Below are 24,827 nucleotides of genomic sequence, written 5' to 3' on the forward strand. Positions count from 1 at the left end.
CTACATTCACCCCGAGAGTTAGAATCATAGAATATCAGGGTTGGAAGGGACCCCAGAAGGTCATCTAGTCCAACCCCCTGCTCGAAGCAGGACCAATTCCCAGTTAAATCATCCAAGCCAGGGCTTTGTCAAGCCTGACCTTAAAAACCTCTAAGGAAGCAGATTCTACCACCTCCTTAGGTAACGCATTCCAGTGTTTCACCACCCTCTTAGTGAAAAAGTTTTTTCTAATATCCAATCTAAACCTCCCCCACTGCAACTTGAGACCATTACTCCTCGTTCTGTCATCTGCTACCATTGAGAACAGTCTAGAGCCATCCTCTTTGGAACCCCCTTTCAGGTAGTTGAAAGCAGCTATCAAATCCCCCCTCATTCTTCTCTTCTGCAGGCTAAACAATCCCAGCTCCCTCAGCCTCTCCTCATAAGTCATGTGTTCCAGTCCCCTAATCATTTTTGTTGCCCTTCGCTGGACTCTCTCCAATTTATCCACATCCTTTACACAGAAACACACACAGAAATAGAGACTAAGCCAGCGACACTCACAGACACACCCAGCACTAACTCACACGCATCCCCCCCTTCACTTTCGCTCTCTCTGACACCCCCCCCCGAGTTTAAACTCCAGCCTTTCATTTCCACTGCAAGCGCCCTCCCACTTTGTGCTCCGCAAAGGCTCCGGGCGTGGCACTTGCAACGCCCTTCAGGGAAGAAAGCAGATGAAATGGCCAGCAAGTGGGAAGAGGGCAGAGATGGACAACAGAAATGCTGAACCACGGCCATGTGCCAAAAGGCGACACTTTATTTTTCTCCGCCGGGGCTGGTTTGGAAGCTGTGTGCCGTCGGCCCCAGAAGGCAGCTGCTGGAGGCCCCTTGGCCGCCTGCGCTGAGAGGATTTGAAGCCGTTACAGGGGTGTACGGGTGGACTATTCAGCAGTGTTCAGCATTGGCCAGTCTCTGCACCCATTGCAGGCAGCAGGAGCTTCACCATTGAGTCCAATGGGAGCAGCAAGAGGCCGAGTGCCTTTCAAAATCCCACCCCGATTTGGATCTATGGGTAGGGTAGATCCATACTGCAATCATCGGTGTGACTGCAGTGCATGGAGACTTACCCAAGCTATGAAGCTGCCGCGGCATGGGCTAACCACTCGAGTACATCCCCAGGGTCCCGCAGTGACCCATGTTGCCATGGCTTCACTGCTAGTGTTACTGACGCTCGCTTGCTCCAGTCACCCCCTCTGGTTGTGCTGTAGACGTGCCCTGTGAATGTTCAACACGTGTCAGGGCCAGGATGTCTCTTCTCGTCATGCTCAGGAGAGCGTGGATGAAATGCTCTGCCTGTGTTCCATGGGTGATCAGACTAGATGGTCTAATAGTTCCGTCTAGCCTTCAAAATCTATGAAAGTGCCAGAAAGAGCTCAGTGCCCAGTATGACACCCTGTGACAGTCTGTACACCTATATTCACCCCTTTTACAGGACTATGGTAAATTTTGTACAAAGTATGCCTTGGGAGGTATCATTTGAAAACTCATAATTTGCTGATCATTATTGTCCTGGTAAAATATGTGTGACACTATTGTACGTAAAGTTATAAGATTCCTCTGAATGGTATTACTGAGATGTGTTGCAAGTCTGGGGAGCATTGTAGTGGGGGAGGGATCCTGACTGAAAGAAATTCAGCCAGTAAGACTGCTAGAACATGTGGCAAGAGAGAGAGACTTTGATTTGAATTCACTTAGCTTGTTAAGTGAGGCATTAGTTGTGTTTTACTTTTATTTCCTTGTAACTAATTCTAACTTTTATGCCTCATTACTTGTAGTCACTTAAAATCTATCCTTCCATAGTTAATAAACATGTTTTATTGTTTTATCTAAACCACTGTGTTTGGATCAAAGTGTTTGGGAAACTCCATTTGGCATAACAGGATTTGTGCATATCATTTTCTATCAATAAAATGATGGACTTTATATGAGCCTGTATTGTCCAGGAGAGAGCTGGGCAGTAAAAGACAGACATTTCTGAGGAAAGTTACGGACTGGGAATTTGCTGTGGTTGTTCTGCAGTATAATTCAAGAGTGGCTGGCTGCAGCATTCATACAATATAACTAGGAGTAACGTGCATGCTGTGGGCTGCGGGAGAGCAGACCAGGAGCTCTCACAACGGAGCAGTGTAAAAGGCTGGAGAACTGAGGGGATGCAGCTGTTCATTGGTGCAGCTTGAGCCCTGGGTAATGTCACACACCTATAGGCAGATATTCAGAGGAACTCTGCACCCAGCATGCCTCCAATGGGCTGAGCTCTTTGGAAAATCTGCTGCTGTGACTGTGGACTGGCTTTGAGCTGAGGGTGAAATAGACCCCCCGCCCCGTCCCTTGCCTCTTTTCACCTCCTACCTTCCCTATGACCTCCTCTCTGCTAGTACTTCTGTATCTGCTCCTCCCTTCAGCCTCTCCACGCCTCTTCTATGCTGCCCCTGTGCCTGGAACGCACTCCCGGAGGTAGATCCTGGGACTCCATTGACCCCTATGCGCTCAGGCCCTGGTTGGTAACGCCACTAAGCCTCTCAAAACCCTCCTTAAAGATCCACTCCTGCCATGATGTCTACACGGAGCCAGCTGAACCCAGCTGGATTGTAGGGATTTGGGGGTAACCTATCGGACAAGAAGAAAAGAATTCATTGCACTTGTCACAGCCCTGGTCTAGCTCCCCCTGCTGGATGTTCACCATGGGCCACTAGACCCATGTGCTTTTAATCTTCCCTTGGTCAGGGTATTCTCCAGCACTGTCTCTTTCTTTGGCTTCTCTGGTGCATTTCCTGAGCACTGACTCTCTGTTTGATTCCCCTTCACAGACGTGGGACCTCATGATCCAGCTGGCCTAGGGCCCCCAGAACTTGTGCTGACCTGCCCAAGACACCTCCCATAGCCCAAGCACACCATTCCCAGGGCTCCAGCCTCATGGCACTCCGGTTTACAGCTTGCCTCTTCGTGGGCATGTGATAGTTAAAGCACAAACCAGACAGGCTTTGCAAAAGGGATTCTAAAACAATCACTCTTTACTTTAAACAGCACAAAGAACATAAAGATCTAGACAAAACAATAAACACCTGTACGCAGTTCCCTGCTTCAGTTTCCTCACCACTCTTGAGCAGTCTTTGGGACTTAGTCAGAATCCCCCAGTGTGTCTAGCATTCTCCTCCTGCACAGCCTTGCTTTCTGCTTCTGGTCTCTTCTCCCTCTCGCAAATAGTTGCTCAGAGAGGTTGTCCTAGAAAGCTGGTGTTCCACTTGGTCAGTGACCTCCAGATCAGCTTTGTCAGGTGTTTAAAGTCCCCTACCAGGTGACCAGTGCTTCATTTGTAATGAAAGAGGTGCTGGGGCTAAAGCAATCCCAGCTAAAGTGATTTTTTTACTTTCATAACTGACATGGCAAGCCTATGAACTGCCAGACCCAGAGGTGCCAGGGCTCAGCCCCAGCACAAATTAAGCACTGCCTGTTACTTAGTTACCAGCCTATCTGAGTAGACTGGTTTTCTTGGTTTGGCCACTTTGTCCAAGGGGGCATCCATTGGAATAGAGGACCATCAAAGTGTAACAACCCTCCATAGCTAGCCCTGAGCCGCCATCCCTTGGAATTTCCTTGCAAGATAGAGGTACCATTATGTGAGCAAAAGCAGGCCAGCCTTACCATCAAAATGGTATTTGAGATGGATGCACATGGCAAGCTCATCATCTCAAACTGGGATTTGTAAATTTCCTCACAGTAATAGTCAAGATTTCCATTGCCCTGGCCAGTTACCACCTTGACTACTTTACTCCTCTATTGTACGCCTTCCCTTTTCATTGCCGAGTTATCTTCTAAACAATCTTGGGCAGGGGTCCTGCCTTATGTTGTGTTTGCAAAGTGCCCGGCACCTTGCGTGGAGACTGCCAAAAACAAATAATAATCAGTCTCCTGAGACATCCACTCCCCTTTTTTTAATGCCTGGTTTGTGGGGCTTCCCAAATTCTTATTCCAATAGCATCTAGAGAACCCAATCTTCATCAGGACCCCATTGTGCCAGGTGCTGTACTGAAACATGGTGTGAGAGAGAGAGACCCTGCCCTGAAGAATTACAATCTAAGTAGACAGAAAGGAAGTACTCTTAGCCCATTTCACAGATGGGGAACTGAGCAGCAGAGAGATTAAATGAGTGGACAAAGGTCATACAGGGAGTCTGTTGCAGAGCTGGCTCGTGCTGTCCTTCTCCCCACAGCCCCTGCCTGGAATTGGAGCTTTAAAGTATGTGCACTTGAACGCCACATCCCAATGCAGGCAATGGATAACTATTGCCAGGATACCAACATGATGCCTATTATGGGAACATCACTAACATGTCATATTCTCAGCTTGTCACAAGTCATATTGTCCCTGAGGAGCAATGACTCATGCTGGCAACAGTCATTGCTGCTGTGTGGAAGAGGTTCCACTTAAAGCCGCTTGAAGTGACTCTGATTTTTGCCCCGGTCCTGCCGTGCAGCGTCTTGAATACGGGCCTTGGCACTGGCCACGCCTCTGGTTTGGAAGACCACACCCACACCTTTTTCTACTGCCCACACACACGAACACCGGGCAAGCCACGCAATGCTCCCATTGCACGCCCTGGGTTGATCCACCGCTGCCCTGCACCTGCTGGAGCGGTTTACGCCAGTGCAAGGCGGGAGAGCTTCGCACGCCGCTAAACGACCATATAAGATGCTGCACAACAGGGAACCAGGCCCAGAAGAGCCATCAGATAGCTTCCCCTTTGGAAGAGGGGTGCGCACAGGGGATGCAGGATCACATGTTTTAAGAGAGGGGGCTGGAGGCAATTTGCAAATATCCACCATGCCCCAGCGGGGAGCACAGCAATCGCCCCTTACAGAGCATTTCCCTGCCGCCTGGTGCTCTTTTAAATCCAGAGGGCACAATCCAAACTATCACTCTTTGTATGAATACAATAATATAATAAAATGAAGATAGAGACTGCAGGGTCCTTTCTGGCCAAGGGTAGCCAGGACCGGCTGCAATGACTATAGAGGGGGTTCTTTATTGATGTTTCTGGACACCAAAGGACCCTGTGGTTCTCTTGGGCTTTCATCTATCACAGCGTGTGTTGTCTGATGTATCCTCCAGGGTCTCCTAAATCCTGGCCTGGATTCGGCAGTTATGGCAGGGACTGGTGGGTAGAGAGGGTTGGGAATTTTTTGGCAAACAGTTGTAATAGCAAGAGAGAGCCTGAAACACGGGGCCTGGTATGAGACATGCGGCTTGAACAAAAATCAGCAAGAGTCAGGCCCCGCGACAAAGCAAATGCCTGCTTACAACGTCCCTGTAAATATGGCAGAAATATGGCTGGCATTGCTAAAACACAGGCGCTCCTAAGAATGCGGCACTAGGTATTCACGGAAACACGTTCCAGAGGTGTAGTACCACAACACCCCAAATAAACCAGTGCTGGCCAAACTTTTCCTGTTGCACCCCCTCATTGTCAGTCATGGAATCTGTCCATACTCCCTCTCCATTGCTACATTGTTGGCTCAGCAGAGGAGCTTGAGCTGAGGCGGGGCTGGGGTTCAACGGTGGCTGAAGGAGGAGCTGGCCTGGGGACAGAGAGGGAATGAAGGGAGGGAAGAGCTGGGCTGGGGCTGGGCTGCAGAGCGGGGCTGGGTGGCACTCCCCCCGTGGGGCTGGCCCGGCCCCACTGTGTGCCCCCTGAATGTTCCTCTTTGGCCCCCACAGTTTGGGGGCCACTGGTATAAACACACTCCCCAAAGATGGTACAGGGACACATTGACCCCTTCCACGGTAAGGTCAGGATGACAGGGTAATGGATGGAGATGTACAGGATGTCGGATAGTAGCTAACCACATCAGACGGGTAATACGTAACTTGATTGTACCCATGTATTAAAGAGGGGGGTCACAGAAGGGACGTCCTTGTCTGGCCTAGGGGGCAGTGGAAAGTCCCCCACTGACTGAGCTGGCCCATTTTCATGGGCATACATGTTTTAGTGTCCTGTAGAGTCCTTTGTTGGCATTAAACCTGGCCAAGAGCCTTTGCCACTGACCCGAGTCCGTGGTTTTTCTGGGTAATTCTTTCAAGGTCTACCTGGAGAGAGCTGGGACAGCATACAGAGAGAACAAACACACAGCCAACAACTGTGACAACAGTTTTCCCATTGAAAAAATGTTGATTTGTGAAAACCAAACCTGGTTGTGGGAAAGGGTGGGGTTCGGCGCATGTCTCGACTCCAAACATGGTCAAAAAGCAAAAAGCAAAAATGTTCAAAATGATTGAAGTAAATTGTTTTTCCTGCACCGAGATCATTTGTGTTTTGTCAGTTCATGAAAATGGTTGAGATTTTGATTCCCCCCCCCCCCCCCAAATGTTTGAAATCTGCAATATTTCCCTAGGACAGGAAAGCCAGTTCCCTCCCAGCTCTTCTGCTGAGGACAGAGCAAGGAGAGTGGGAGTATGGTTACATTGCAAAACAGACCCTTATTTTCATTTTCTGGAGTTTCCAGCACTTTATAAAAATTGCAAATGATGCCCCAGTGGGCAGAAGGAGGCATGTTTTTGCTAAAACATTGTTGATTTACTATTTCCCCTGCTTTCTCTCTCTCCCCCAAGCCCAGCGGCATTCTTCTTTAAAAGGGTTGTGTTTCTCCCCATCTCCATTGTGTTGCTCCAAGAGTGTTGGTTCTGACGCAAACAGCGAGTGTGTCCTGTACACACTGCAAACCTGAAAGGCCACTGACTGTTCCAAGCTCCGTGGATCCATAGCCCTCTCTCCTGAAAGACATGGCCCCGTAAGCTGCTGCCGCTGGCTGTCTCAGTGGCGTAGCTGCCACCTGGAATGGAGTGTCATGTCTAGAATGAGCAAACGGGCAGCAGCTGAGTGCTTAATGGATTTGGAACGAAAGGGTGAATTTACTGCCTGGGGGCTAGATCCTTGGGGTAATCAGTGTAGCTGGAGTGTAGCTGGGGAGGGGAAGTGTATGTCTGGAAGGCTATCCTCACCGACGCTAACGTCACCCGACATTGCAGGAGGAAATAATGCCCTTTGTAGTTTCTCCTGTACTTGTGATGGCGATCGGGGTGGTCTCAACAACATCCTAGATTCCTTAACTGGGGGAAAGTTCAGAGCCAGATCTTAAAGTCCTAGCCGCAGTTCTCTGCTGCTGGTGGACTGTTGGTTCCCAAACCTTCCTTGCCATATTGACAGAACTCATGTCAGAGACAGGGTGAACTGATGTGGTACCTGGTGTTTTAGGGGTCATGTGGGTGCAGGGATTTGGAAACTCCATTTCCGGTTGTGGAATGGGAATTGGGGTGTCACTGTGCTATAGAAGAGATATGAGACTAGGGCTTTTACAGAGGGCTCTATCCTGGTAGATGATGGGCACGGTGCTTCAACAGGGAGAAATTAACAACAGTCAGAGAAGGAAATGCACTTGGTGCAATTCAGCTAAATCCTAAAAGCAGCCAGAAAATAGATTCAAACGTCCATGCTTGATGATGATACCTGAAATTGACAACACCGGTGCTACTGCAGCATTCAGAAGTTGGTAGGGATTGGGTACTGAATTCGGCAGGGAGACTTGCAGGTGAGGGGAGAGATGAAAGCAAGACTCAGCATTGCGTGTGTGTACCGCCCTCTAGTGGTGCTGCAGGTCAGGACTGAGGTCCACAGGCCAAACGGCCTGTGGGGTTAGAGCAGAGGTCCCCAAACTGTGGGGTGTGCCCCCCCGAAGGAGGCGTGGAGGAATGTTCCGTGGGGTGGAGGGGGCGGCACGGCCCAGGCCAGCCCTCATGGGGGGCAGGGCGGGAGTGCCACCCAGCCCCGCCCTGCCCCCAGGTCTGCTCCAGCCCCGCTGCCAGCCATGGCCCCCAGCCGGGGCTCTGCTTGTGTTGGGGACCACTGCGTTAGGGTCTCAGACATGGAATATTAGAGGCTGTTGTGGGTTAGAATTGAGGTGCATTGGCAGAGCTACGGGGTGGGGGGTGTGTGTCCCAGCAGGGGGTGACGCTGCTCAGGCTTGAGGGCTAATTGGCTTAATTGGGAGGGAGTCAAGCAGGCCTAGAACTGTTTTTAGGTGGGCCAGACAGGCCTGAGGTACATTGGCAGTCAGAGCTGGTGTGAGGGAACCAAGCACTGCAGCTGGCTTTCGCTAGGTCCATTTGCTCCCTCCTTTTTTCTCAACTCTGAATTCCATCCTCAAGCTAAAACCCAGTCGGAGGGAACTGGTGGGCTGCATGATCAGCGGAGTGAACGGCAGGGAGCGGGAAGCTCCGGAGACACTGGATCTTAGAGTTGCAAGCTACACGAGTTTTCCTTTTTCACTGCATGCTGTGTAGCGACCTACCCAGCATTAAATCCCCGAGCTCCTTGGCCTGACGCCTCACCACTCTCCACAGATTGTTTACTCTACACTTCTTGGGTTGTTTTCTCCTCCTCACCCTTAGGCAGCTGCCAGGCTGGAGAAATAAGCAAAGAGCCTGAAACTGATTGATAGCCCAGGGACTCTATCGGGGACTGGATTCTCCTCTTCTCCAGCGTGAGCATCTAGAGCAGGGCTGGCCCAAGTGAGTCCCCACAATGGGGTGGCGTAGGTGACCTGCTGGGGGTAGGAGAGAGAGATTGGGGGTGGGATGGAGGGCAGAGTGAGTTGGGGATATTGCCCTGGTAGAAATACTCTCCTGGTGGGGTGCTGGTTGTGGTTGGAGGGAGGGAGAGGTTCAAAGTCTGGGCTCGTAACACAGCCAAGCCAAAAATAAAAAAGAGGCTGAAATGTAACAGTTAAAAGTAATGAATAAGAAAAGTTCTCAGGTGCACACAAAAGACGGGAGAAATCAAGATGCCCAGAAAGGCTCAGCACGCACAGTCAGGACCATGTTCACTAAAGAGATTAGCTTTTATTTAGGAACCTAATTTAGGGCCAGGTTTTCCAAGGACCTGAGCACCCAATGGGCTGACCTGTGGAAAATCCTGTAGGCCCTCAACTGGCAAACACTTACTCGCATGAGTAACTTGAAGCACATGGGTATGTACGGCATTATGCACATGCATGAGTATGCAGGACTGATTTCAATGGAGTTACGGGCCTAAACCCCTTTGGGGATCTGGTTTGTGGCCTTTTTTTGGAGCCTAAATAGGAGCTGAATGCTCTTGAAAATCTGACCCAAGGAAACAGAGAACTTCCTGACTACAGATCAATAGAACCATCGTATTGAGATGGGGCAGGTTATCAGTGTCATTTAAACAAACATGTATCAGAAAGAGAACAGACAGTACAGGGCTGGTAAGGTGCCCGCTTTCCTCCATCTGTGAGCTCCTCTTTAATTTAACAGCAGGGACCTGAGAGTCTGATAACAGCAACCTTTACAGTTCCTTCAGGGTCAGCGTAAGGTTGTCGGAGCAAGCGGGATTTTTACTGCATTGCACGTGTAGAGCTGGAAAAAAATTGCCAAGACGCTAACGTTTCGGGCGATAGAGCTGCAGAAACCAACAGCTGTCACCCGCAGCCTGCAGTTTGGCTGACAGGCCTGGAAATGCCAATGTTATGACAAAGAAATGAATGACTAATAATCGTAGTAATACGATCCGCTTACATTTGCAGCGTGACTTTCAAAGTAACCCTAGGGGAAAACCCCACAGCACAACACTGTCCTGGCAAAGGCGTAGTGATCCCAATGCATGCAGTCACTAGGGCAGGCTGACAGCTGTTTGACACGCTGCCGGATTTTTTTTACACCGGAAATTTTTGCACTTTCCATGAAAAAAATGGTCACAGTTTTTCAAGCAGCTCGAAACATGGACTTTTATCCGCCAAAAAAATATTCCCTGCGTAAGTCTGATGCAAGCAAAAACGCTTTTGTGTTTAAGGTGCAGGTAGCAAAGCTGGGTTCCGCTCCTGCCTGTGCGATGGATGCTCTTGGTGAGATCTTCCACCCCCATCTGGCCCCTTTGTCCCAAGTAAAAGGAGGGCAGCAGTATAATGAAGTCCTATAAGCCCTGTTTCTGGATGGAGAGTATTTTCCCCTCCCCCAAGCAGGTACGACAGAAGCCAGCCGTCAGACTGCCTTCTAAAGAATGGGTGCACCTGGGAAAGGCATAAGATCTCTTTGTGCCTTATCTCCCTCTTTTCCAGATGTGGATAAGAACCCTGCCATACCCCTTTGGGCTGTTACAAATCCAGCCAATGGCTGCAAGTTGCTCAGATGCTGTGGTAATGGAGGTCCTGTAAATGCATAGATCTTAATTAACCTTTATGCAGTTTTCTGGGACAAAGTAATTGGCTAATATTTTTCATGTATCCAATTTACCTGTTGGGACGAGAATAATTTGTGGCCTCATAAAACAAATAAGCTTTTGTTATTGCAGGAGGGAAAAAATATAACTGCATTACTTTGTAATGGCCTGAAATGTTCCTGGGATAAAGCGTCCCATTTCTCTGCTAAGCGAGCGTCTCTGTGTGTTCCACCTGTAAACGGCAAGCACTGCTAAATTAATAATTTTCCCTCCATGGTGCCCGTTCAGCCAAAGCACGCACACCAGGCACTGAGGCTGGCAGTGCTGAGGCTGGTGTGGGTGGATGCAGATGGGATGCTTTTCTGGCTGTAGCTATGCTCTCTAACTCTGAAGCAGAGAATTTCTATCTATGTACTCGTACGCCCTTCATCACTGTAGTATCTGAGTGCCTGTCGGTCCATAATGAATTTTCTACTCACATCACCCGAGTTGAGCTGGGAAATATTATCCTCATTTGTAAAACCGAGGCGCACCAATTCAGCGACTTGCCCAAAACTGACGCATGAAATTTACGACAGAGACATGCGTCAAACCCATGTTCTCTAGAATAGATCCCAGTTCAGGGCCATCTCCTCCAGCCCGTCCTTCTTCCCCTCTTGGCTAGCGGATCAAAAAGAAGATCAAGGGGTGACTTGATTACAGTTTTAATAATTTTATTTGAGGTAATGTTGAAATAAGGAACGGTACAGAGTTCAAGCATAGGAGTTTCTGGTCGTCAGGGGATAAGGTACAGATTATCAAGGGGTGCAGAATTCGATTTAGGCGCTGGTGGAGCAAGGATCACATAATAATCTGCAAATTCCCCGACTGGGGGAAAAGTTTAACCGGTCAGAGTACAGACATCGGGATATGGGGTAAGTTATCCACACAACAGCTACGTTCGGTATGCTGGGTATAGTGAGTGAATACGGGGGTGGGGATGGGTCTACCCTCATTTGGTGGGGTTTAATGTTCAGCGGGCTTGCGGTTCCAGTTCATACGGTCCGATGGGGAAGGCCTCTCAGTCTCTTTCCCACAGTGTGTGCACAGTGTCGTACCGGCTCACTCCTCCTGGTACTGTCGGTGGCCGGTGATGTGCTCGATATAGATGTCCCTGGACCATCGGATGGTGTCCGAGACCATGAGGCGCCGCATGAGCCGTGCGTAGCATCTACCGATCCCGCAGGTCCGCAGCACACGCTCGTTGCAGGGGTCCCAAGCGCCCAGGGCTCCGACAATCAGGGCGTCCAGCTGCACCTCGTAGCCCTTTGCTCTCAGGGTGTCGGCCAGAGGGGCGTATTTTTCCAGTTTCCGAGCTCGAGCTTCTCGGAAGGCCGGGGTCCTGTTCTCGAAAGGGACCGTAATGTCGACGAGGATGATCTTTTTCTGGGTTTCGTTGGTGACAACCACGTCGGGTCGTAGCGGGCTGTCGGTACCGGAGATGGCGCAGTTCACGGCGACCTCCCCCAGGCTAGGTGAGATGGCTTTCACCAGGCGGTTCTGGATGGCGTTGTGGCGCAGCTGCCAGGCTCTGGAGTGGGGCTTGCAACTGCACAGGACGTGGGGCAGGGTCTCGTTGGAGTAGCCGCACTTCCTGCAACGCTTGTCTCGGTTCCCGTGGCGGACGGCTCCGTTGAGCGGGACGCAGTTGAGCCGGGCGCGGTGGATGAACCGCCAGTCGGCGAAGCGGGTGAAGCCGCCCCCGGCGAGGAAGTGGTTGCTGGCGTCCCACTTGCTGGTCAGTTCGAAGGCTTTTCCCTGGTCCGGCTTGCGCTTCAGGGCTTCTACGTACAGCGAGTGGGTGGCTGCCTTCAGGGTCCTTTCCAGCAGGCCCCTGGCGCTCGGGGTGACTATGGTGTTGCCCTCGGACCCGATCTGTGGCACCAGGACACCCAGCTCCTGGCACTCCTCACACCACTGCCAGCGGCAGCCGATGCGTTTCCCCAGGCGGCGCGTGGCATTGCGGGCGCGGGACCACAGCGAAGCGATGTCGCCCCCATCTCGGCCGAATTCACCGTCCAGGGAACCGCTCAGGAAGCTGGCAGTGTCTTGGCTGGACGGGGCTCTACCGATCCGCTTTTGCGTTACGTCGTGGAGGGCTTTCGCTGCGATGCTCTTTACCGTGGCGTCGGGGCACGTCAGCAGGCGGAAGGCGTGGGTGATCACTGCGATGTCACCCAGGTCACCCATGCGGGGGACATTGGCACCGCCATGCCTGTGGGTGATATAGACCAGCTCGTTGCTGGCTCTCTGGGGAAGGAATAACCACTTCTTTACCAGCTGCCGGATGACCTTGTCCGCCTTGTTGAGGGGTACCTTTGCCACGGCGGAGCCCCTCAGGACGAACGAGATGCGGGGGATCAGGAAGGTGTTCAGGGCGTTTATAGCTTCCGAAAACATTGGGTACTAAAGAGCTCTCTAATTTAGCGGGAAAAGGCAGAACAAGAACCCATGGCTGGAAGTTAAAGCCAGAAAAATTCAAATGAGAAATGAGGCCAAAAACATGTTAACAAGGTGATTAGCCACTGCAGCCAACTCCCAAGGGAAGTGACAGACTGTCCATCTTTTGAAGTCTTCCAATCATTAGATGCCTTTCTGATTGGTATGTTTTAGTCAAACAGAAGTTATTCTTCGGCTCATTAGAGGAATAACTGGCTGAAATTCTCTGGCCTGAGGAAGTCAGATGATGATCTAATGGTCTTGTCTGAACTTAAAAATCTATGTAGAATGTCACGGATTTTGGCTTGCTATAATAAAAAAAGAAAGGGGCAAATATTTGGCTTCAGTTGTTTATTTATTAGTATTCCTCCAGTGCATCTTAGAGCAAGAAGGAATGCAATTCAGGTGAAATTGTGTATAGCAAATCGCTGTTAATGAAACAATAATACTTTGCATTTCTATAGCCCAGGTCTCACAGCCCTTCACTGGGTTACACTTCACAACCTTTTCTGCAAGATAGAAAGTATGACTATCCCTATTTTACAGACAGAGAAACTGAGGCAGAGAGTGGGGAAGGCCAATGTTTTCAAAAGGGGCCAGTGATTCAGAGTGCCTCAATTTTTGGATGTTCAGTGTGGAATACACATGGTCTGATGTGCAAAAGGCCTCCACATCAGTTGGGAGCTCCATGGTGAAAATTAGGCCGCACCGGTCAAGCTGAGCATCCGAAAATAGTCACGCCCGAAATACATAGCTGGGCTGTGATTTGCCCAACATCACACAAGAGGTCAGGGATAGAGATGGGAAGAGGAAACCCCCAAATCCTGGCTATGCTTTAATCACACAACCAACCTTTCACCGCTTGCTACAACCGTGTGTCAACAGGTGGCCAATTAAATAGTCGTATGTTAGATATTAGACAGGAGGTATACACCTGGACCCTTAATCTCAAAATTAGATGTCAAATTCATAGAGTAAAATGTGTGCATGCATGGGGGAGGGGTGTGGAGTGTGGATCTGCTCTATAGCTGGTCTGTGCACCGGTTTTTTGCACCACTTTGCATCAGTTTAAAAACGGATATAGTTAAACTAATGAACACCTAAGTTCTACCGGTGTAAAGGTGCTTTTATTGGCATAGTTTATTCCTGTAAACCCCTGGGTTTATCTCAACCAGCCAGTGAATACATTTTCTAACATGATGCATCTACCACTGTCGATGAGCCATAATGGACAGCCCTGGATCTGGCCAGCGTGAAGCCACTTTTCATCCCTGAGAACTCCATCACCTTCTCTGATGGATATTTGAGCCGACATGGATAGCAGCTCACGTCCAGTCCAGGCAATGATGATCACCTGTGGAGTTTTCTTTGATTCAGTCAAGGTTCTGAGTGCCGTGCCTGAGGCAGAGTGACCCGTAATCACTGTGGGTCTGTTTGCACAACTTTTGCTGCGCACGCAGACCCTTTGTGTGGCTTCCATGCTGGCTAATGTAGAGATATAAGTTTGCTGGAACTAACCTTCCTTGAGAAAACTGGGAGAAAGCAAGGATGTCTCTGTGCTTGCCAAGAAGTTAGGGTGTTCATCTTGCAGTTTGTCTCCTTTATTATCATGAGCCATCGGGTCTAACAGATCACTGCCTTTTGTCCATCTCAAGGCAGTCACTGCTTTTGATAGACTGTACCCCAGCATTCCCCCCTTGCACACTGTTATAATAATCTCTGTACAAAATATGCCTTGTGAGATTGTGAAATTCCTCTCTGGTGTTATCTGGACCAGGGATCTGCTAGGTCACTCCAATCCTCGACTCTGAGAGCCAGCCTTACCCTACTCTGCTGTGAGAGCCCCTACTCCTGGGCTGTTCACGCACAGCCTCTGGCATGTAAGCTGCTCCTTGGATTTTACAACCGAATGATACTAGCCAATATCTCCGGTCCCAGACAAAACCCTAGGAATCTCCATCTTGCAGTGTCCAGTTATGCCCGCTGAACACTGCAAGCTTATATGAGTTTGTCAATTTAACAAAGAAATTGATATGTACCAGGCTTGTTATCCCAAGGGGAGTCTCTGACATGCTTCAAACCAAACGCACGGCTTCAGGTAGAATAAACAGACAGAGTTATTAACCAGAAAGATAGATTTTAAGTGATTGTAAGTCAAAACATAACAAGTCAGATTTGGTCAAATGAAATAAAAGCAAAATGCATTCTAAGCTGATCTTGACACTTTCAGTGCCCTTACAAACCTAGATACTTCTCACCACAGCCTGGTTGCCCTTCAGCCAGGCTCTCCCCTTTGATCAGCGCTTCAGTCACTTGGTGTGGTGCATGTAGATGTAGGTGGACGAGAGAGAGCATGGCAAATGTCTCTCCCTTTTATCGTGTTCTTTCTTCCCTCTCGGCTTTGCCCCCCCCTTCAGAGTCAGGTGAGCATTACCTCATGGCAGTCCCAGACTGACCAAAGGAAGGGCGGGTGACTCACTAGAGAGTCCAACAGATCCTTTTGTTGCTGCCTAGGGCAGCGTCCTATGTTCCTGTGAAGCTGGGCTGGGTGTGTCCCATACATGCCCTGATGAGGTGTGAACTGCGCCTCTGCTCTTGGAGAGTTTTTGCCTGGGTTTATTTTAAGCCATGAAGACAGATTTTCAGCCTCATAACTATATACATGAAATTATAACCTATAACTTTACTATAACTTTACTGTAACAACAATTACTATAACATCACTATGACAACAATGCTCAGCGCATCATGAGCCTTCCGAAGACACCCAACATGACAAACTTTGCATTAGATACCACACCATTGTTGGTGACCCTGGGCACTACTCCAGGTAACTCGGGAGGGTGGAAGGCCACGAGTGTCGATGAAGCCCCCTTGCTCTAGGTCCAGGCAAACTGAGGCCCCTCCGCTCCTTGAACTTTCTGTAACCCTGCACAACGATGAGGAAGCTAGCACACAAACAGGCAGGTTTGCACACGGCTCGCTAGCCAAGGCCAGCTTCGGCCTAAAAAACATATAAATAAGGTAAAAATGTTTAGCAAAAACCAATAACAAATAGACCCAAATAAGGTAAGACTCGGGCAATGCTACTAAAAAAAGACACAACTGGCTGCTGTAGCTAATTGGCTACGTATTGTACGGGGCAACAGGTAATTAGTTGCATAAGCTTATATAATAAAGTAGGCAAAGGTATAAAATGTATACTGGAATCTGCATGCGGGGCTGCAGGATTTAAGACAGTTCAGTCTCCCGGCACCCTATCTAAAGCTTCAAATAAATCTCTCTGCTTCTCCACCCCGTTGTGGTCATTGGCGCGACGCATACCGGGCAACGAACCCAACTGTTGCTTGCCTCGGGCACTCTGTGCCGGCAACACCATCATATTATAAGGATTAACATGGGGGACTAGGGTGTTCCCACAAGGTACAGAACATCACAGAGGTATCATATGAAAACTCATAATTTGCTGGTCAATATTGTCCAGATAAAATATATGTGGCAACATTGTATATAAATGTAGGCCCCCCTTTACTGGAGGGGCCTCTGAACTTACCTGGGAGTGCTCCAGTGGGGAAGATGCTGAGGGCTGCAATCCACCAGTGGAGACTACACCTCCCAGGATGCCTGCAGGGGAAGCGAGAGAGACTTTCACTTGCAGGAATGCAGGGAGACCATGTGCTGGGGTCCATTTTGGAGAGGAGCGGAGGTTGTTGGAGCTCTGTCCATGCTAGGAGCTGCTGCTGGGAGCCTGCTGGGGCTTTGATGGTGCAGGGAGCCTTGGGGGTTGTTGGTGGCTTCACTGGCACCAGGGTAGAGGCTGTTACTGTGCCCAGAGCTGACTGAGGTGGGCCTGCAGTGAAGGAAGGGTGAATAACCCCCACCCTTGTTTGGGAAAGTGCCTGCAAGGAGGGGGATGGGGGGAGCAAAGTGACTGCAAGGGGTTGTCTGAGTCTGAGAAGAGGTGGAGTGCTCTTGTCCTTGAACCAGGACTCAGGGTTGCTGGCATATGGTTAAAATAACTCCACTCTTTAGAGGGATGGTGCAGTTTGGGATGATCCCAAATTAGAATTGTTCGGCCCCTGGTTGCCCTGGACTGATTCACTGGACCAACAGCGCGCTGGCCCCAGCTTCACGCGCTCCCATGCAAGCGTTTGTAACTCTGAAATCCAGAGCAGTGCACGCTCAGGGATGGGGTAACTGGACGCAGTGTAAATGCAAGTTAGATAAGCTTCATTTACTACCGTGCACTGGATTTGTTACTTGATTTATTGAACTGCCCCCTACTGGTTTAAATGACTGGTGACTGACTGACTTTTAATCACAGTCTGTTATGTCATGTTTTCTTAAATTGGCAAGGTGTATTAGCTCCACTCTAAGTGTATATTGGGTGTGTATTGATTCTGACTTCGTCTCATTGCACAGATTATTTCAGGTTTATTGCTGGAGGCTCCCAAGGGACCACAGTGAGTGCAGGGCCCAGCCAGGCAGAGGCACCCCTGGTTTTACTTTCCTTTACAAGTAAAAGGACTGCAGCAGAGGGGTGGATCAAGGATTCCCCCCATCCAACATCACCACTGGGATACTCAGCTTTACTGTCAACAACATCAGGGGCCCAGGCACACAGGTGAGTGTTGCCTGCTCCCAAGTACCCCAGGGTGGAAACGCGAGGTTTCTTAGAGTTATAGGATTCCACTGTCTGGTGCTGTTAACACAAGTTCCAAACCAGAGTCCCCTGACCACACAGAAGTTGACAAACAGGGTCTGGCTCAAACAACAGAATGTGCTCTGCTTAATTGACATGTAAATGGAGTCATCAACCAGAAGGGGAACAAAGGAAACAGTAGCAAACATCATTTCTCATTAGACTTTATGTCTTCTGAGCCCATGCTGGAAACGTTTCTCAAAGGCGGGACAGAACTATAAAAAGGGGGGAGATCCCTCCCCCCTTCCATCTCTCTCCCCAGGGCTTTCCCAGCACCCAAAGGACAAAGAAAGCAGGTTGAACTGGGGGAGGGATCCTGACTGAAGAAACATGGGGAGAAAGCCTTGCTTTGAATTTAACATAGTTTGTTAGGTTAGGCATTAACTTGTGCTTTTATCTTTATTTTTCTGGTCACTATTTCTGGCATTCATGCCTCATGACACGTCCTCCCGACAAATCTCTCTCTTTGTAGTTCATAAACTAGTTTTATTGTTTTCTCTATTCCGGTGTGTCTAGATTGACGTGTTTGGGGCAACTCCATTAGAGGTAACCACAATCTGGGTCTCCCCTCCCAGGGAACCCCCTCCCCCTATGCCCACCTTGCCACAGTGGCTACTGCCAGTCATCATCTAGCCCCCTTTCTCTGGGGTAAACTGCAGTCTGTAATGGCCCCTCATCATTGGCAAGGGGGTTGGACCTGCTGCCTTTCTAGCCCAGCTGTCTCCCTGCAGCCCCAGTACCTCCTCAGGCCTTTCTGCCAGGACTCAGTCGGGGGACATGCCAGGCCTGAGCTCCCCAGCTCTGCCTGCCCTTCCCCAGCACTGCTCTGCCGAAGGTGCCCTGTTTCTCCCAGGCAGCTCGGTCCTTCCCACTCCAGGGCTGGAGCGAGACTTTCGCAGCTCCTTACTCACAGTCCTCTCATCAGGGCCAGCTGTGGCCAGCTCCCCAGCCAACCTCCCTCAGCTGCTCTCACTCCTTCTCTCCCAGGAGCGGGGTAACCGCCCGCTACAGGGAGATACTGTGGCCTGCTTCTTATTTACAATGTCACCTGAAAGTGAGAACAGGCGTTCGCATGGCACTTTTGTAACCGGCCTTGCAAGGTATTTACATGCCAGATATGCTAAACATTTGTATGCCCCTTCACGCTTCAACCACCATTCCAGAGGACATGCTTCCATGTTGATGATGCTCGTTGAACAAAATCATGCATTAATGAAATTTGTGAATGAACTCCTTGTGGGAGAATTGTATGTTGCCTTCTCTGTGTTACCAGCATTCTGCCATATACACCGTCTACATAGCATGAATTCGCATATAACGCGGTCGCGACCATGACTTCCAAATATAATTACTTTAATTGGAATTAATTTTAATGTGGTCCCTGCGTTAACACAATACTGCGCATGGATCCAAAATTCTGCGTTCTAGCGAGGGTCCGGTGTATTTCATGTTATGGCAGTCTCAGATGATGACCCAGCATATGTTCGTTTCAAGAACATCTCTTCTTTCATTGCAGATTTGACAAAACACAAAGAAGGTACTAATGTGAGATTTCTAAAGATAGCTACTGCACTTGACCCAAGGTTTAAGAATCTGAAGTGCCGTCCAAAATCTGAGAGGGACGAGGTGTGGATCATGCTTTCAGAAGTCTTAAAAGAGCAACACTCCAATGCGGAAACTACAGAACCCGAACCACCAATAAATAAATAAATCAACCTTCTGCTGGTGGCATCTGACTCAGATGATGAAAATGAACATGCGTAGGTCTGCACTGCTTTGGATCGTTGTCGAGCAGAACCCATCAGCCAGAGTACAGGCTTTCCAGGTCTGAACATTTGAGGACAGTGAATTTTAATTCCTTGCTCACTAGAAACTGATGGTTTGTTTTGACGAGGTGAATATTTTTTCGATAAGTATTTGCCTGCTCATCCAGTCAGAGAATGAAGACAATACCATGTGACGTATCTGACTCAAATTCCAAGGCCAGATGGCCCCATTGTGATCCTCTAGTCTGACTCTCTGGATAACACAGGCCACAGAACTTCCCCACAATAATTCCTAGAGCAGAGCTTTAAAAACAAAGTGTTCAGTCTTGATTTAAAAATTGTCAGTGATGGAAAATCCACCATGACCCGCGATAAGTTTCAATGGTTAATTACTCTCACCATTAAAATGTATGCCTTATTTCTCGTTTGAATGTGTCTAGCTTCAATTTCCAGCCATCAGATTGTGTTGGACCTTTCTCTGTTAGATTAAGGGGCCCATTATTAAATATTTGTTCCTCATGTAGCTTCCTATAGATGGTAACCAAGTCGCCCCTTAACCTTCTCTTTGTTAAGCAAATTGAGCTCCTTGAGTCATCACCATAAGGCAAGTTTTCCAGTCTTTTAATCATTCTTGTGGCTCTTCTCTGACCCCTCTCCACTGGTTCAACATACTTTAATTGTGGGCACCAGAACTGGACACAGGATATCCAACAGCAGTGCCAAACAGAGTGATGAAATAGCCTCTCTACTCCTATTCCTGATTCCACTTGCAACTAACCCCTGCTGTTCTAATAGGAACCACGTTTACAGGCAGCCCACGGGGTTAAAATAAATTGCACAAAACAAGATGTGGTGAGTTCTTTTGATTAATAAAATAAATGCAGAGAAATCGTGACCACCTCATGGATATTCCACAAGCAGAAAGAGGCAAAACACACCTACGAAACTAATTGCTTAGTTCTAGATACGTCAAACTTAGGAATGTGTTTATTTCTATAGGGATGGAAGACACATTTACCTGTAAAAAGAAAAGGAGTACTTGTGGCACCTTAGAGACTAACCAATTTATTTGAGCATGAGCTTTCGTGAGCTATAGCTCACTTCATCGGATGCATGCCGTGGAAACTGTAGCAGACTTTATATATACACAGAGAATATGAAAAAATACCTCCTCCCACCCCACTGTCCAGCTGGTAATAGCTTATCTAAAGTGATCACCAGGTGGGCCATTTCCAGCACAAATCCAGGTTTTCTCACCCTCCACCCGCCCCACACAGATTCACTCTCCTGCTGGTGATAGCCCATCCAAAGTGACAACTCTTTACACAATGTGCATGATAATAAAGTTGGGCCATTTCCTGCACAAATCCAGGTTCTCTCACCCCCTCACCCCCCTCCCAAAAACCAGACACACAAACTCACTATCCTGCTGGTAATAGCTCATCCAAAGTGACCATTCTCCCTATAATGTGCATAATTAAGGTGGGCCATTTCCAGCACAAATCCAGGTTTTCTCACATCCCCCCCACCCCCATACACACACAAACTCACTCTCCTGCTGGTAAAACCCCTTCAAAACTGACCACTCTCCAAGTTTAAATCCAAGTTAAACCAGAACATCTGGGAGGGGGGGGGTAGGAAAAAACAAGAGGAAATAGGCTACCTTGCATAATGACTTAGCCACTCCCAGTCTCTATTTAAGCCTAAATTAATAGTATCCAATTTGCAAATGAATTCCAATTCAGCAGTTTCTCGCTGGAGTCTGGATTTGAAGTTTTTTTGTTTTAAGATAGCGACCTTCATGTCTGTGATTGCGTGACCAGAGAGATTGAAGTGTTCTCCGACTGGTTTATGAATGTTATAATTCTTGACATCTGATTTGTGTCCATTTATTCTTTTACGTAGAGACTGTCCAGTTTGACCAATGTACATGGCAGAGGGGCATTGCTGGCACATGATGGCATATATCACATTGGTGGATGTGCAGGTGAACGAGCCTCTGATAGTGTGGCTGATGTTATTAGGCCCTGTGATGGTGTCCCCTGAATAGATATGTGGGCACAATTGGCAACGGGCTTTGTTGCAAGGATAAGTTCCTGGGTTAGTGGTTCTGTTGTGTGGTATGTGGTTGTTGGTGAGTATTTGCTTCAGGTTGCGGGGCTGTCTGTAGGCAAGGACTGGCCTGTCTCCCAAGATTTGTGAGAGTGTTGGGTCATCCTTTAGGATAGGTTGTAGATCCTTAATAATGCGTTGGAGGGGTTTTAATTGGGGGCTGAAGGTGACGGCTAGTCACGAAAGCTCATGCTCAAATAAATTGGTTAGTCTCTAAGGTGCCACAAGTACTCCTTTTCTTTTTGCGAATACAGACTAACACGGCTGTTACTCTGAAACCTGACATTTACCTGTGCAAGGAGAGAAACATTGCAATTTGAAGGACACTCAACATTGCTGCCTTGCTCACGATTCCAGTCCTGGGCTCCCCACACCCAGCTCTGTTAATGCCCCTCAATCCTGATTTACAACTGCAGCCCTGGAAGTCACACAGCTCTGCCTCTACCCCTGTGCAGCAATCCATTCTTTTCACACTTCAAAAGATTAAGACCATTTAACAGTGAACAAAACAAGCACTGAAGACCAGGAAAGAGACAGATTGTTCTCTTCACACTCTGGCAAATCAGGAGTGATGCTGAGGAAGATGCCCAGGGAAAACAAGGTGAGGAATGAAGCACTTGGGACTGAAGGCCTGATTCAGCAAAGTCTTTAAGCATGTGTTTAGGAAGGGACGTAGATATGTTTTTAAAGTTAGTCAGCAAAGTTGGTCAATGGGACTTGAGCACGTGCTTAATAAAATTCTACTTCACTCTTTTCATCAGTAGATTTCAAAGCACTTTACAAAGGAATCGGTATCATTACCCCCATTTTATAAATGGGGAAACTGAAGCACAGAAGTGACTTGCCCAAGGTCACCCACCAAGCCAGTAGCAGAACCATGAATGGAATCCAGGTCTCCTGAGTCCCGGTCCAGTGCTCTAGCCACTAGGTCATATAGGTAGAGTGGTATAGCCACTCCTAGAGTAGATGCAGTTACAGTGGTATAGCTGTGGGAGGGAGAATAAGATGCATCTGGTATAGCTGTGCCCACACGAAGGGTTGTACAGATATAACTATTCCAGTTTTTAAACAAATTACATCCTAACTCCAATAATTACACCAGTACAAAATCTGTGTTTTGTGCTGCTATAAAGACAGGTCTACACCTAAAATGCTGTGTCGGCTGCTGTAGCACTTAAGTGAAGACGTTCCTACGCCAGTGGGAGAGCTTCTCCCTTCAGCGTAGTTAATCCACCTCCCCGAGAGGCGGTAGCCCGAGGAGATGCTCTCCCGTTGACATCGTTCTGTCTACACGGGGGGTTAGGTTGGTATAACTCTGGATTTTTCACACCCTTCAGCGACACTGTTATAGGGCTGCAATGGGGAGCTGGCCTAAGTAGGGATGGACTCTAGTGGGGGTGGGAGAGTTCAAAGGCCAAGCAAGAGGGTAGTGAGGTGTCCCACTCCCATTGAAAGCCAATGAGGGTTGGGTGCTTTGCTGCCACTGACGTCTTAGAAAATCTGCCTGGACTGAGGCCTGATGGACTCCCACGGACTTAGTCTGAATTTACACGGGTGAGAACAGAATCTAGCCGGTAATCTGCGTTATGCCCTCTGTGAGTTTGAGTCACTCTCGGAGACCAGTGATGCAAGCGCCCTAGTGGTTCAAATGAATAGCTTATGAATTAGGGGGTCCACACTCCAGTCATTGCACCTGACTCTTGACCGGTAGCCCCACTCCCCAGCTATTCCAGAGCCTGGTTCCCCCCAGCACACCTGAAATCAATCAGCGGCCCCCACCTGCTGTTTCAGGCCTCTCAGTCACTTCTGCTCAGTCACTCTCAATCCGGGCCCGCAGCAGTCACTGCTGACCCAGTCGTCCTGCCCCCACGTGGCCTGGGGTAGAGGCAGTCTTCCTGCCGAAGAATGAGTGAATGCTGGCTTGTGTTTGTTTGAAGGCTTCGAGCCAAGCCCTGTGGATTCAAATGCTGGGGGACCTGGAGGCCGTTTTCCAGGTAGCAAGCTTGAGATCAGGGGGTCTGAAACAACCAGGCTGCCATTGGGGCAGGACGAGCAGGAGAAGAGGAGTTTTCTAGTTGCAAATTAAGCTCTAGAGAAGCCTTAGATTCTTCCTTCCGAGGAAATCTCTAACCCAGCAAAGAACAAGGCCTCCTCTTGCTCTTTGCAGACGTCGCTCACTGGTGCAGCTGTGAACTCACCAGATGGGCGAGGAGAAAGGCCGGTCTCAAAGGAATCAGCATTTCTCTGAACAACGTCCTCTCCTCAAGCTGGGTCTGCGTTAAAGGGGGCTCTGCTTTGCGGAGGGACGAAATGCTGCCAGTGATCAGTAACCTGCGAGGTGCCCAGCTCTGAAATGCTGCCTGATCAGCACATGCCTCTTCCTTCCCGCGAATGGATACCTCCGGCTGCCTGCCCTGAGCTGTCCCCAAGCGCTGGATTAGTAATGCAGAGGAGAGCTAGTCAGAATGGATGCGTGTGAATCTGGGGCGCGATCCACACGGACACCATGGTCTTTGCAGCCAAAGGGCCCCACCTCCTACCAGCTCTGGATCCTCTCCCAGCCATCTGCTCCAACTGGCGACAATGCACCCACCCCTATCCCCCATCTCCAACAGTATACCGACCACTCCCTGGGCTGGAACCCCCACCCAATACTGTTCAGCAGCAATACCTTCCTGAAATATGCAACCCCCCTTAGCTCTCCCCCAAACAATGCACCCACTCAACCAGCTGCAAGACCCTCCCCATTCTCCCTGCCCCCAGGTGCTCCCCTCCTAGTCTCTCAGCTATGCGGGCAAATTATTGATTATTAAACACTCATATTGTAGTAGTGTCTTAGAGGCCAACTAAGTTGGGTCCCCTTATGCGCTAGGTGCTGTACAGACCTATAGCAAATGTTAGACCCTATCGCAAAGAGCTTACAGCCTAAAGGTCTGGTCCGGCAAAGATTCTCACATGTGAATAGCTGTGCATGTGGTAAGTAGACTCACTTTACCAATGAGGACGACAATGCCACCCATAATGGTAGAGTGCTTGGAGATTTACAGACAAGCAGGGCTATGAAAGAGGCAGGTATATATTATGATATGCTATTAAGGTTGCATTACCATTATGGGAGTCATGGAATCCGTTCTGGCAGGGAGATGGGTTTTTGTAAAGATCCTTGTTTCCTCCCAATGGGTGGTGGTAACTGGCTGAATCAGTTTCACTGAGGACCTCAACAGCTGCCAAGTTCCAACCAGGGCTGCACTGGGAAGCCACAAGGGAGCAGGAAATCCTGTAATTAGAGCTAGTGGCTTGCTGCACTGTCCCCAGCTGGGACAGTGTCATTTGTACAGTCTCTGGGAGTGGGGAAGCCCAAGCTTATAGAGGCTGCTTATGAGGCATCTCTGCAGGGCTCCCACAGCCTTTCCAGAGTCTGAGAAGGAAGGGAGTCTATTTCCCTCCTGCCATAGTGCTGCTGGGAGTCTGATCCAACAGGCCACTGGGGTAGCAGGCT

At 49.1% G+C, this 24,827-nt stretch overlaps 1 long non-coding RNA gene across 2 annotated transcripts in view; it reads right to left on the bottom strand.

Annotated features, from left to right (window-relative positions):
* The window catches only part of LOC311533199, a 100,536-nt gene that overhangs the window by 40,176 nt on the left and 35,533 nt on the right, over positions 1-24,827 (bottom strand). For both annotated transcript variants that reach the window (XR_014714525.1, XR_014714526.1), the window contains exon 2: positions 16,302-16,372. This is a non-coding gene — a long non-coding RNA (uncharacterized lncRNA). The remainder of the gene's footprint in view (positions 1-16,301; positions 16,373-24,827) is intronic.

The sequence above is a fragment of the Lepidochelys olivacea genome (assembly GCF_965140295.1).
Source record: "Lepidochelys olivacea isolate rLepOli2 genome assembly, chromosome: 19".
Taxonomy (NCBI): domain Eukaryota; kingdom Metazoa; phylum Chordata; order Testudines; family Cheloniidae; genus Lepidochelys; species Lepidochelys olivacea.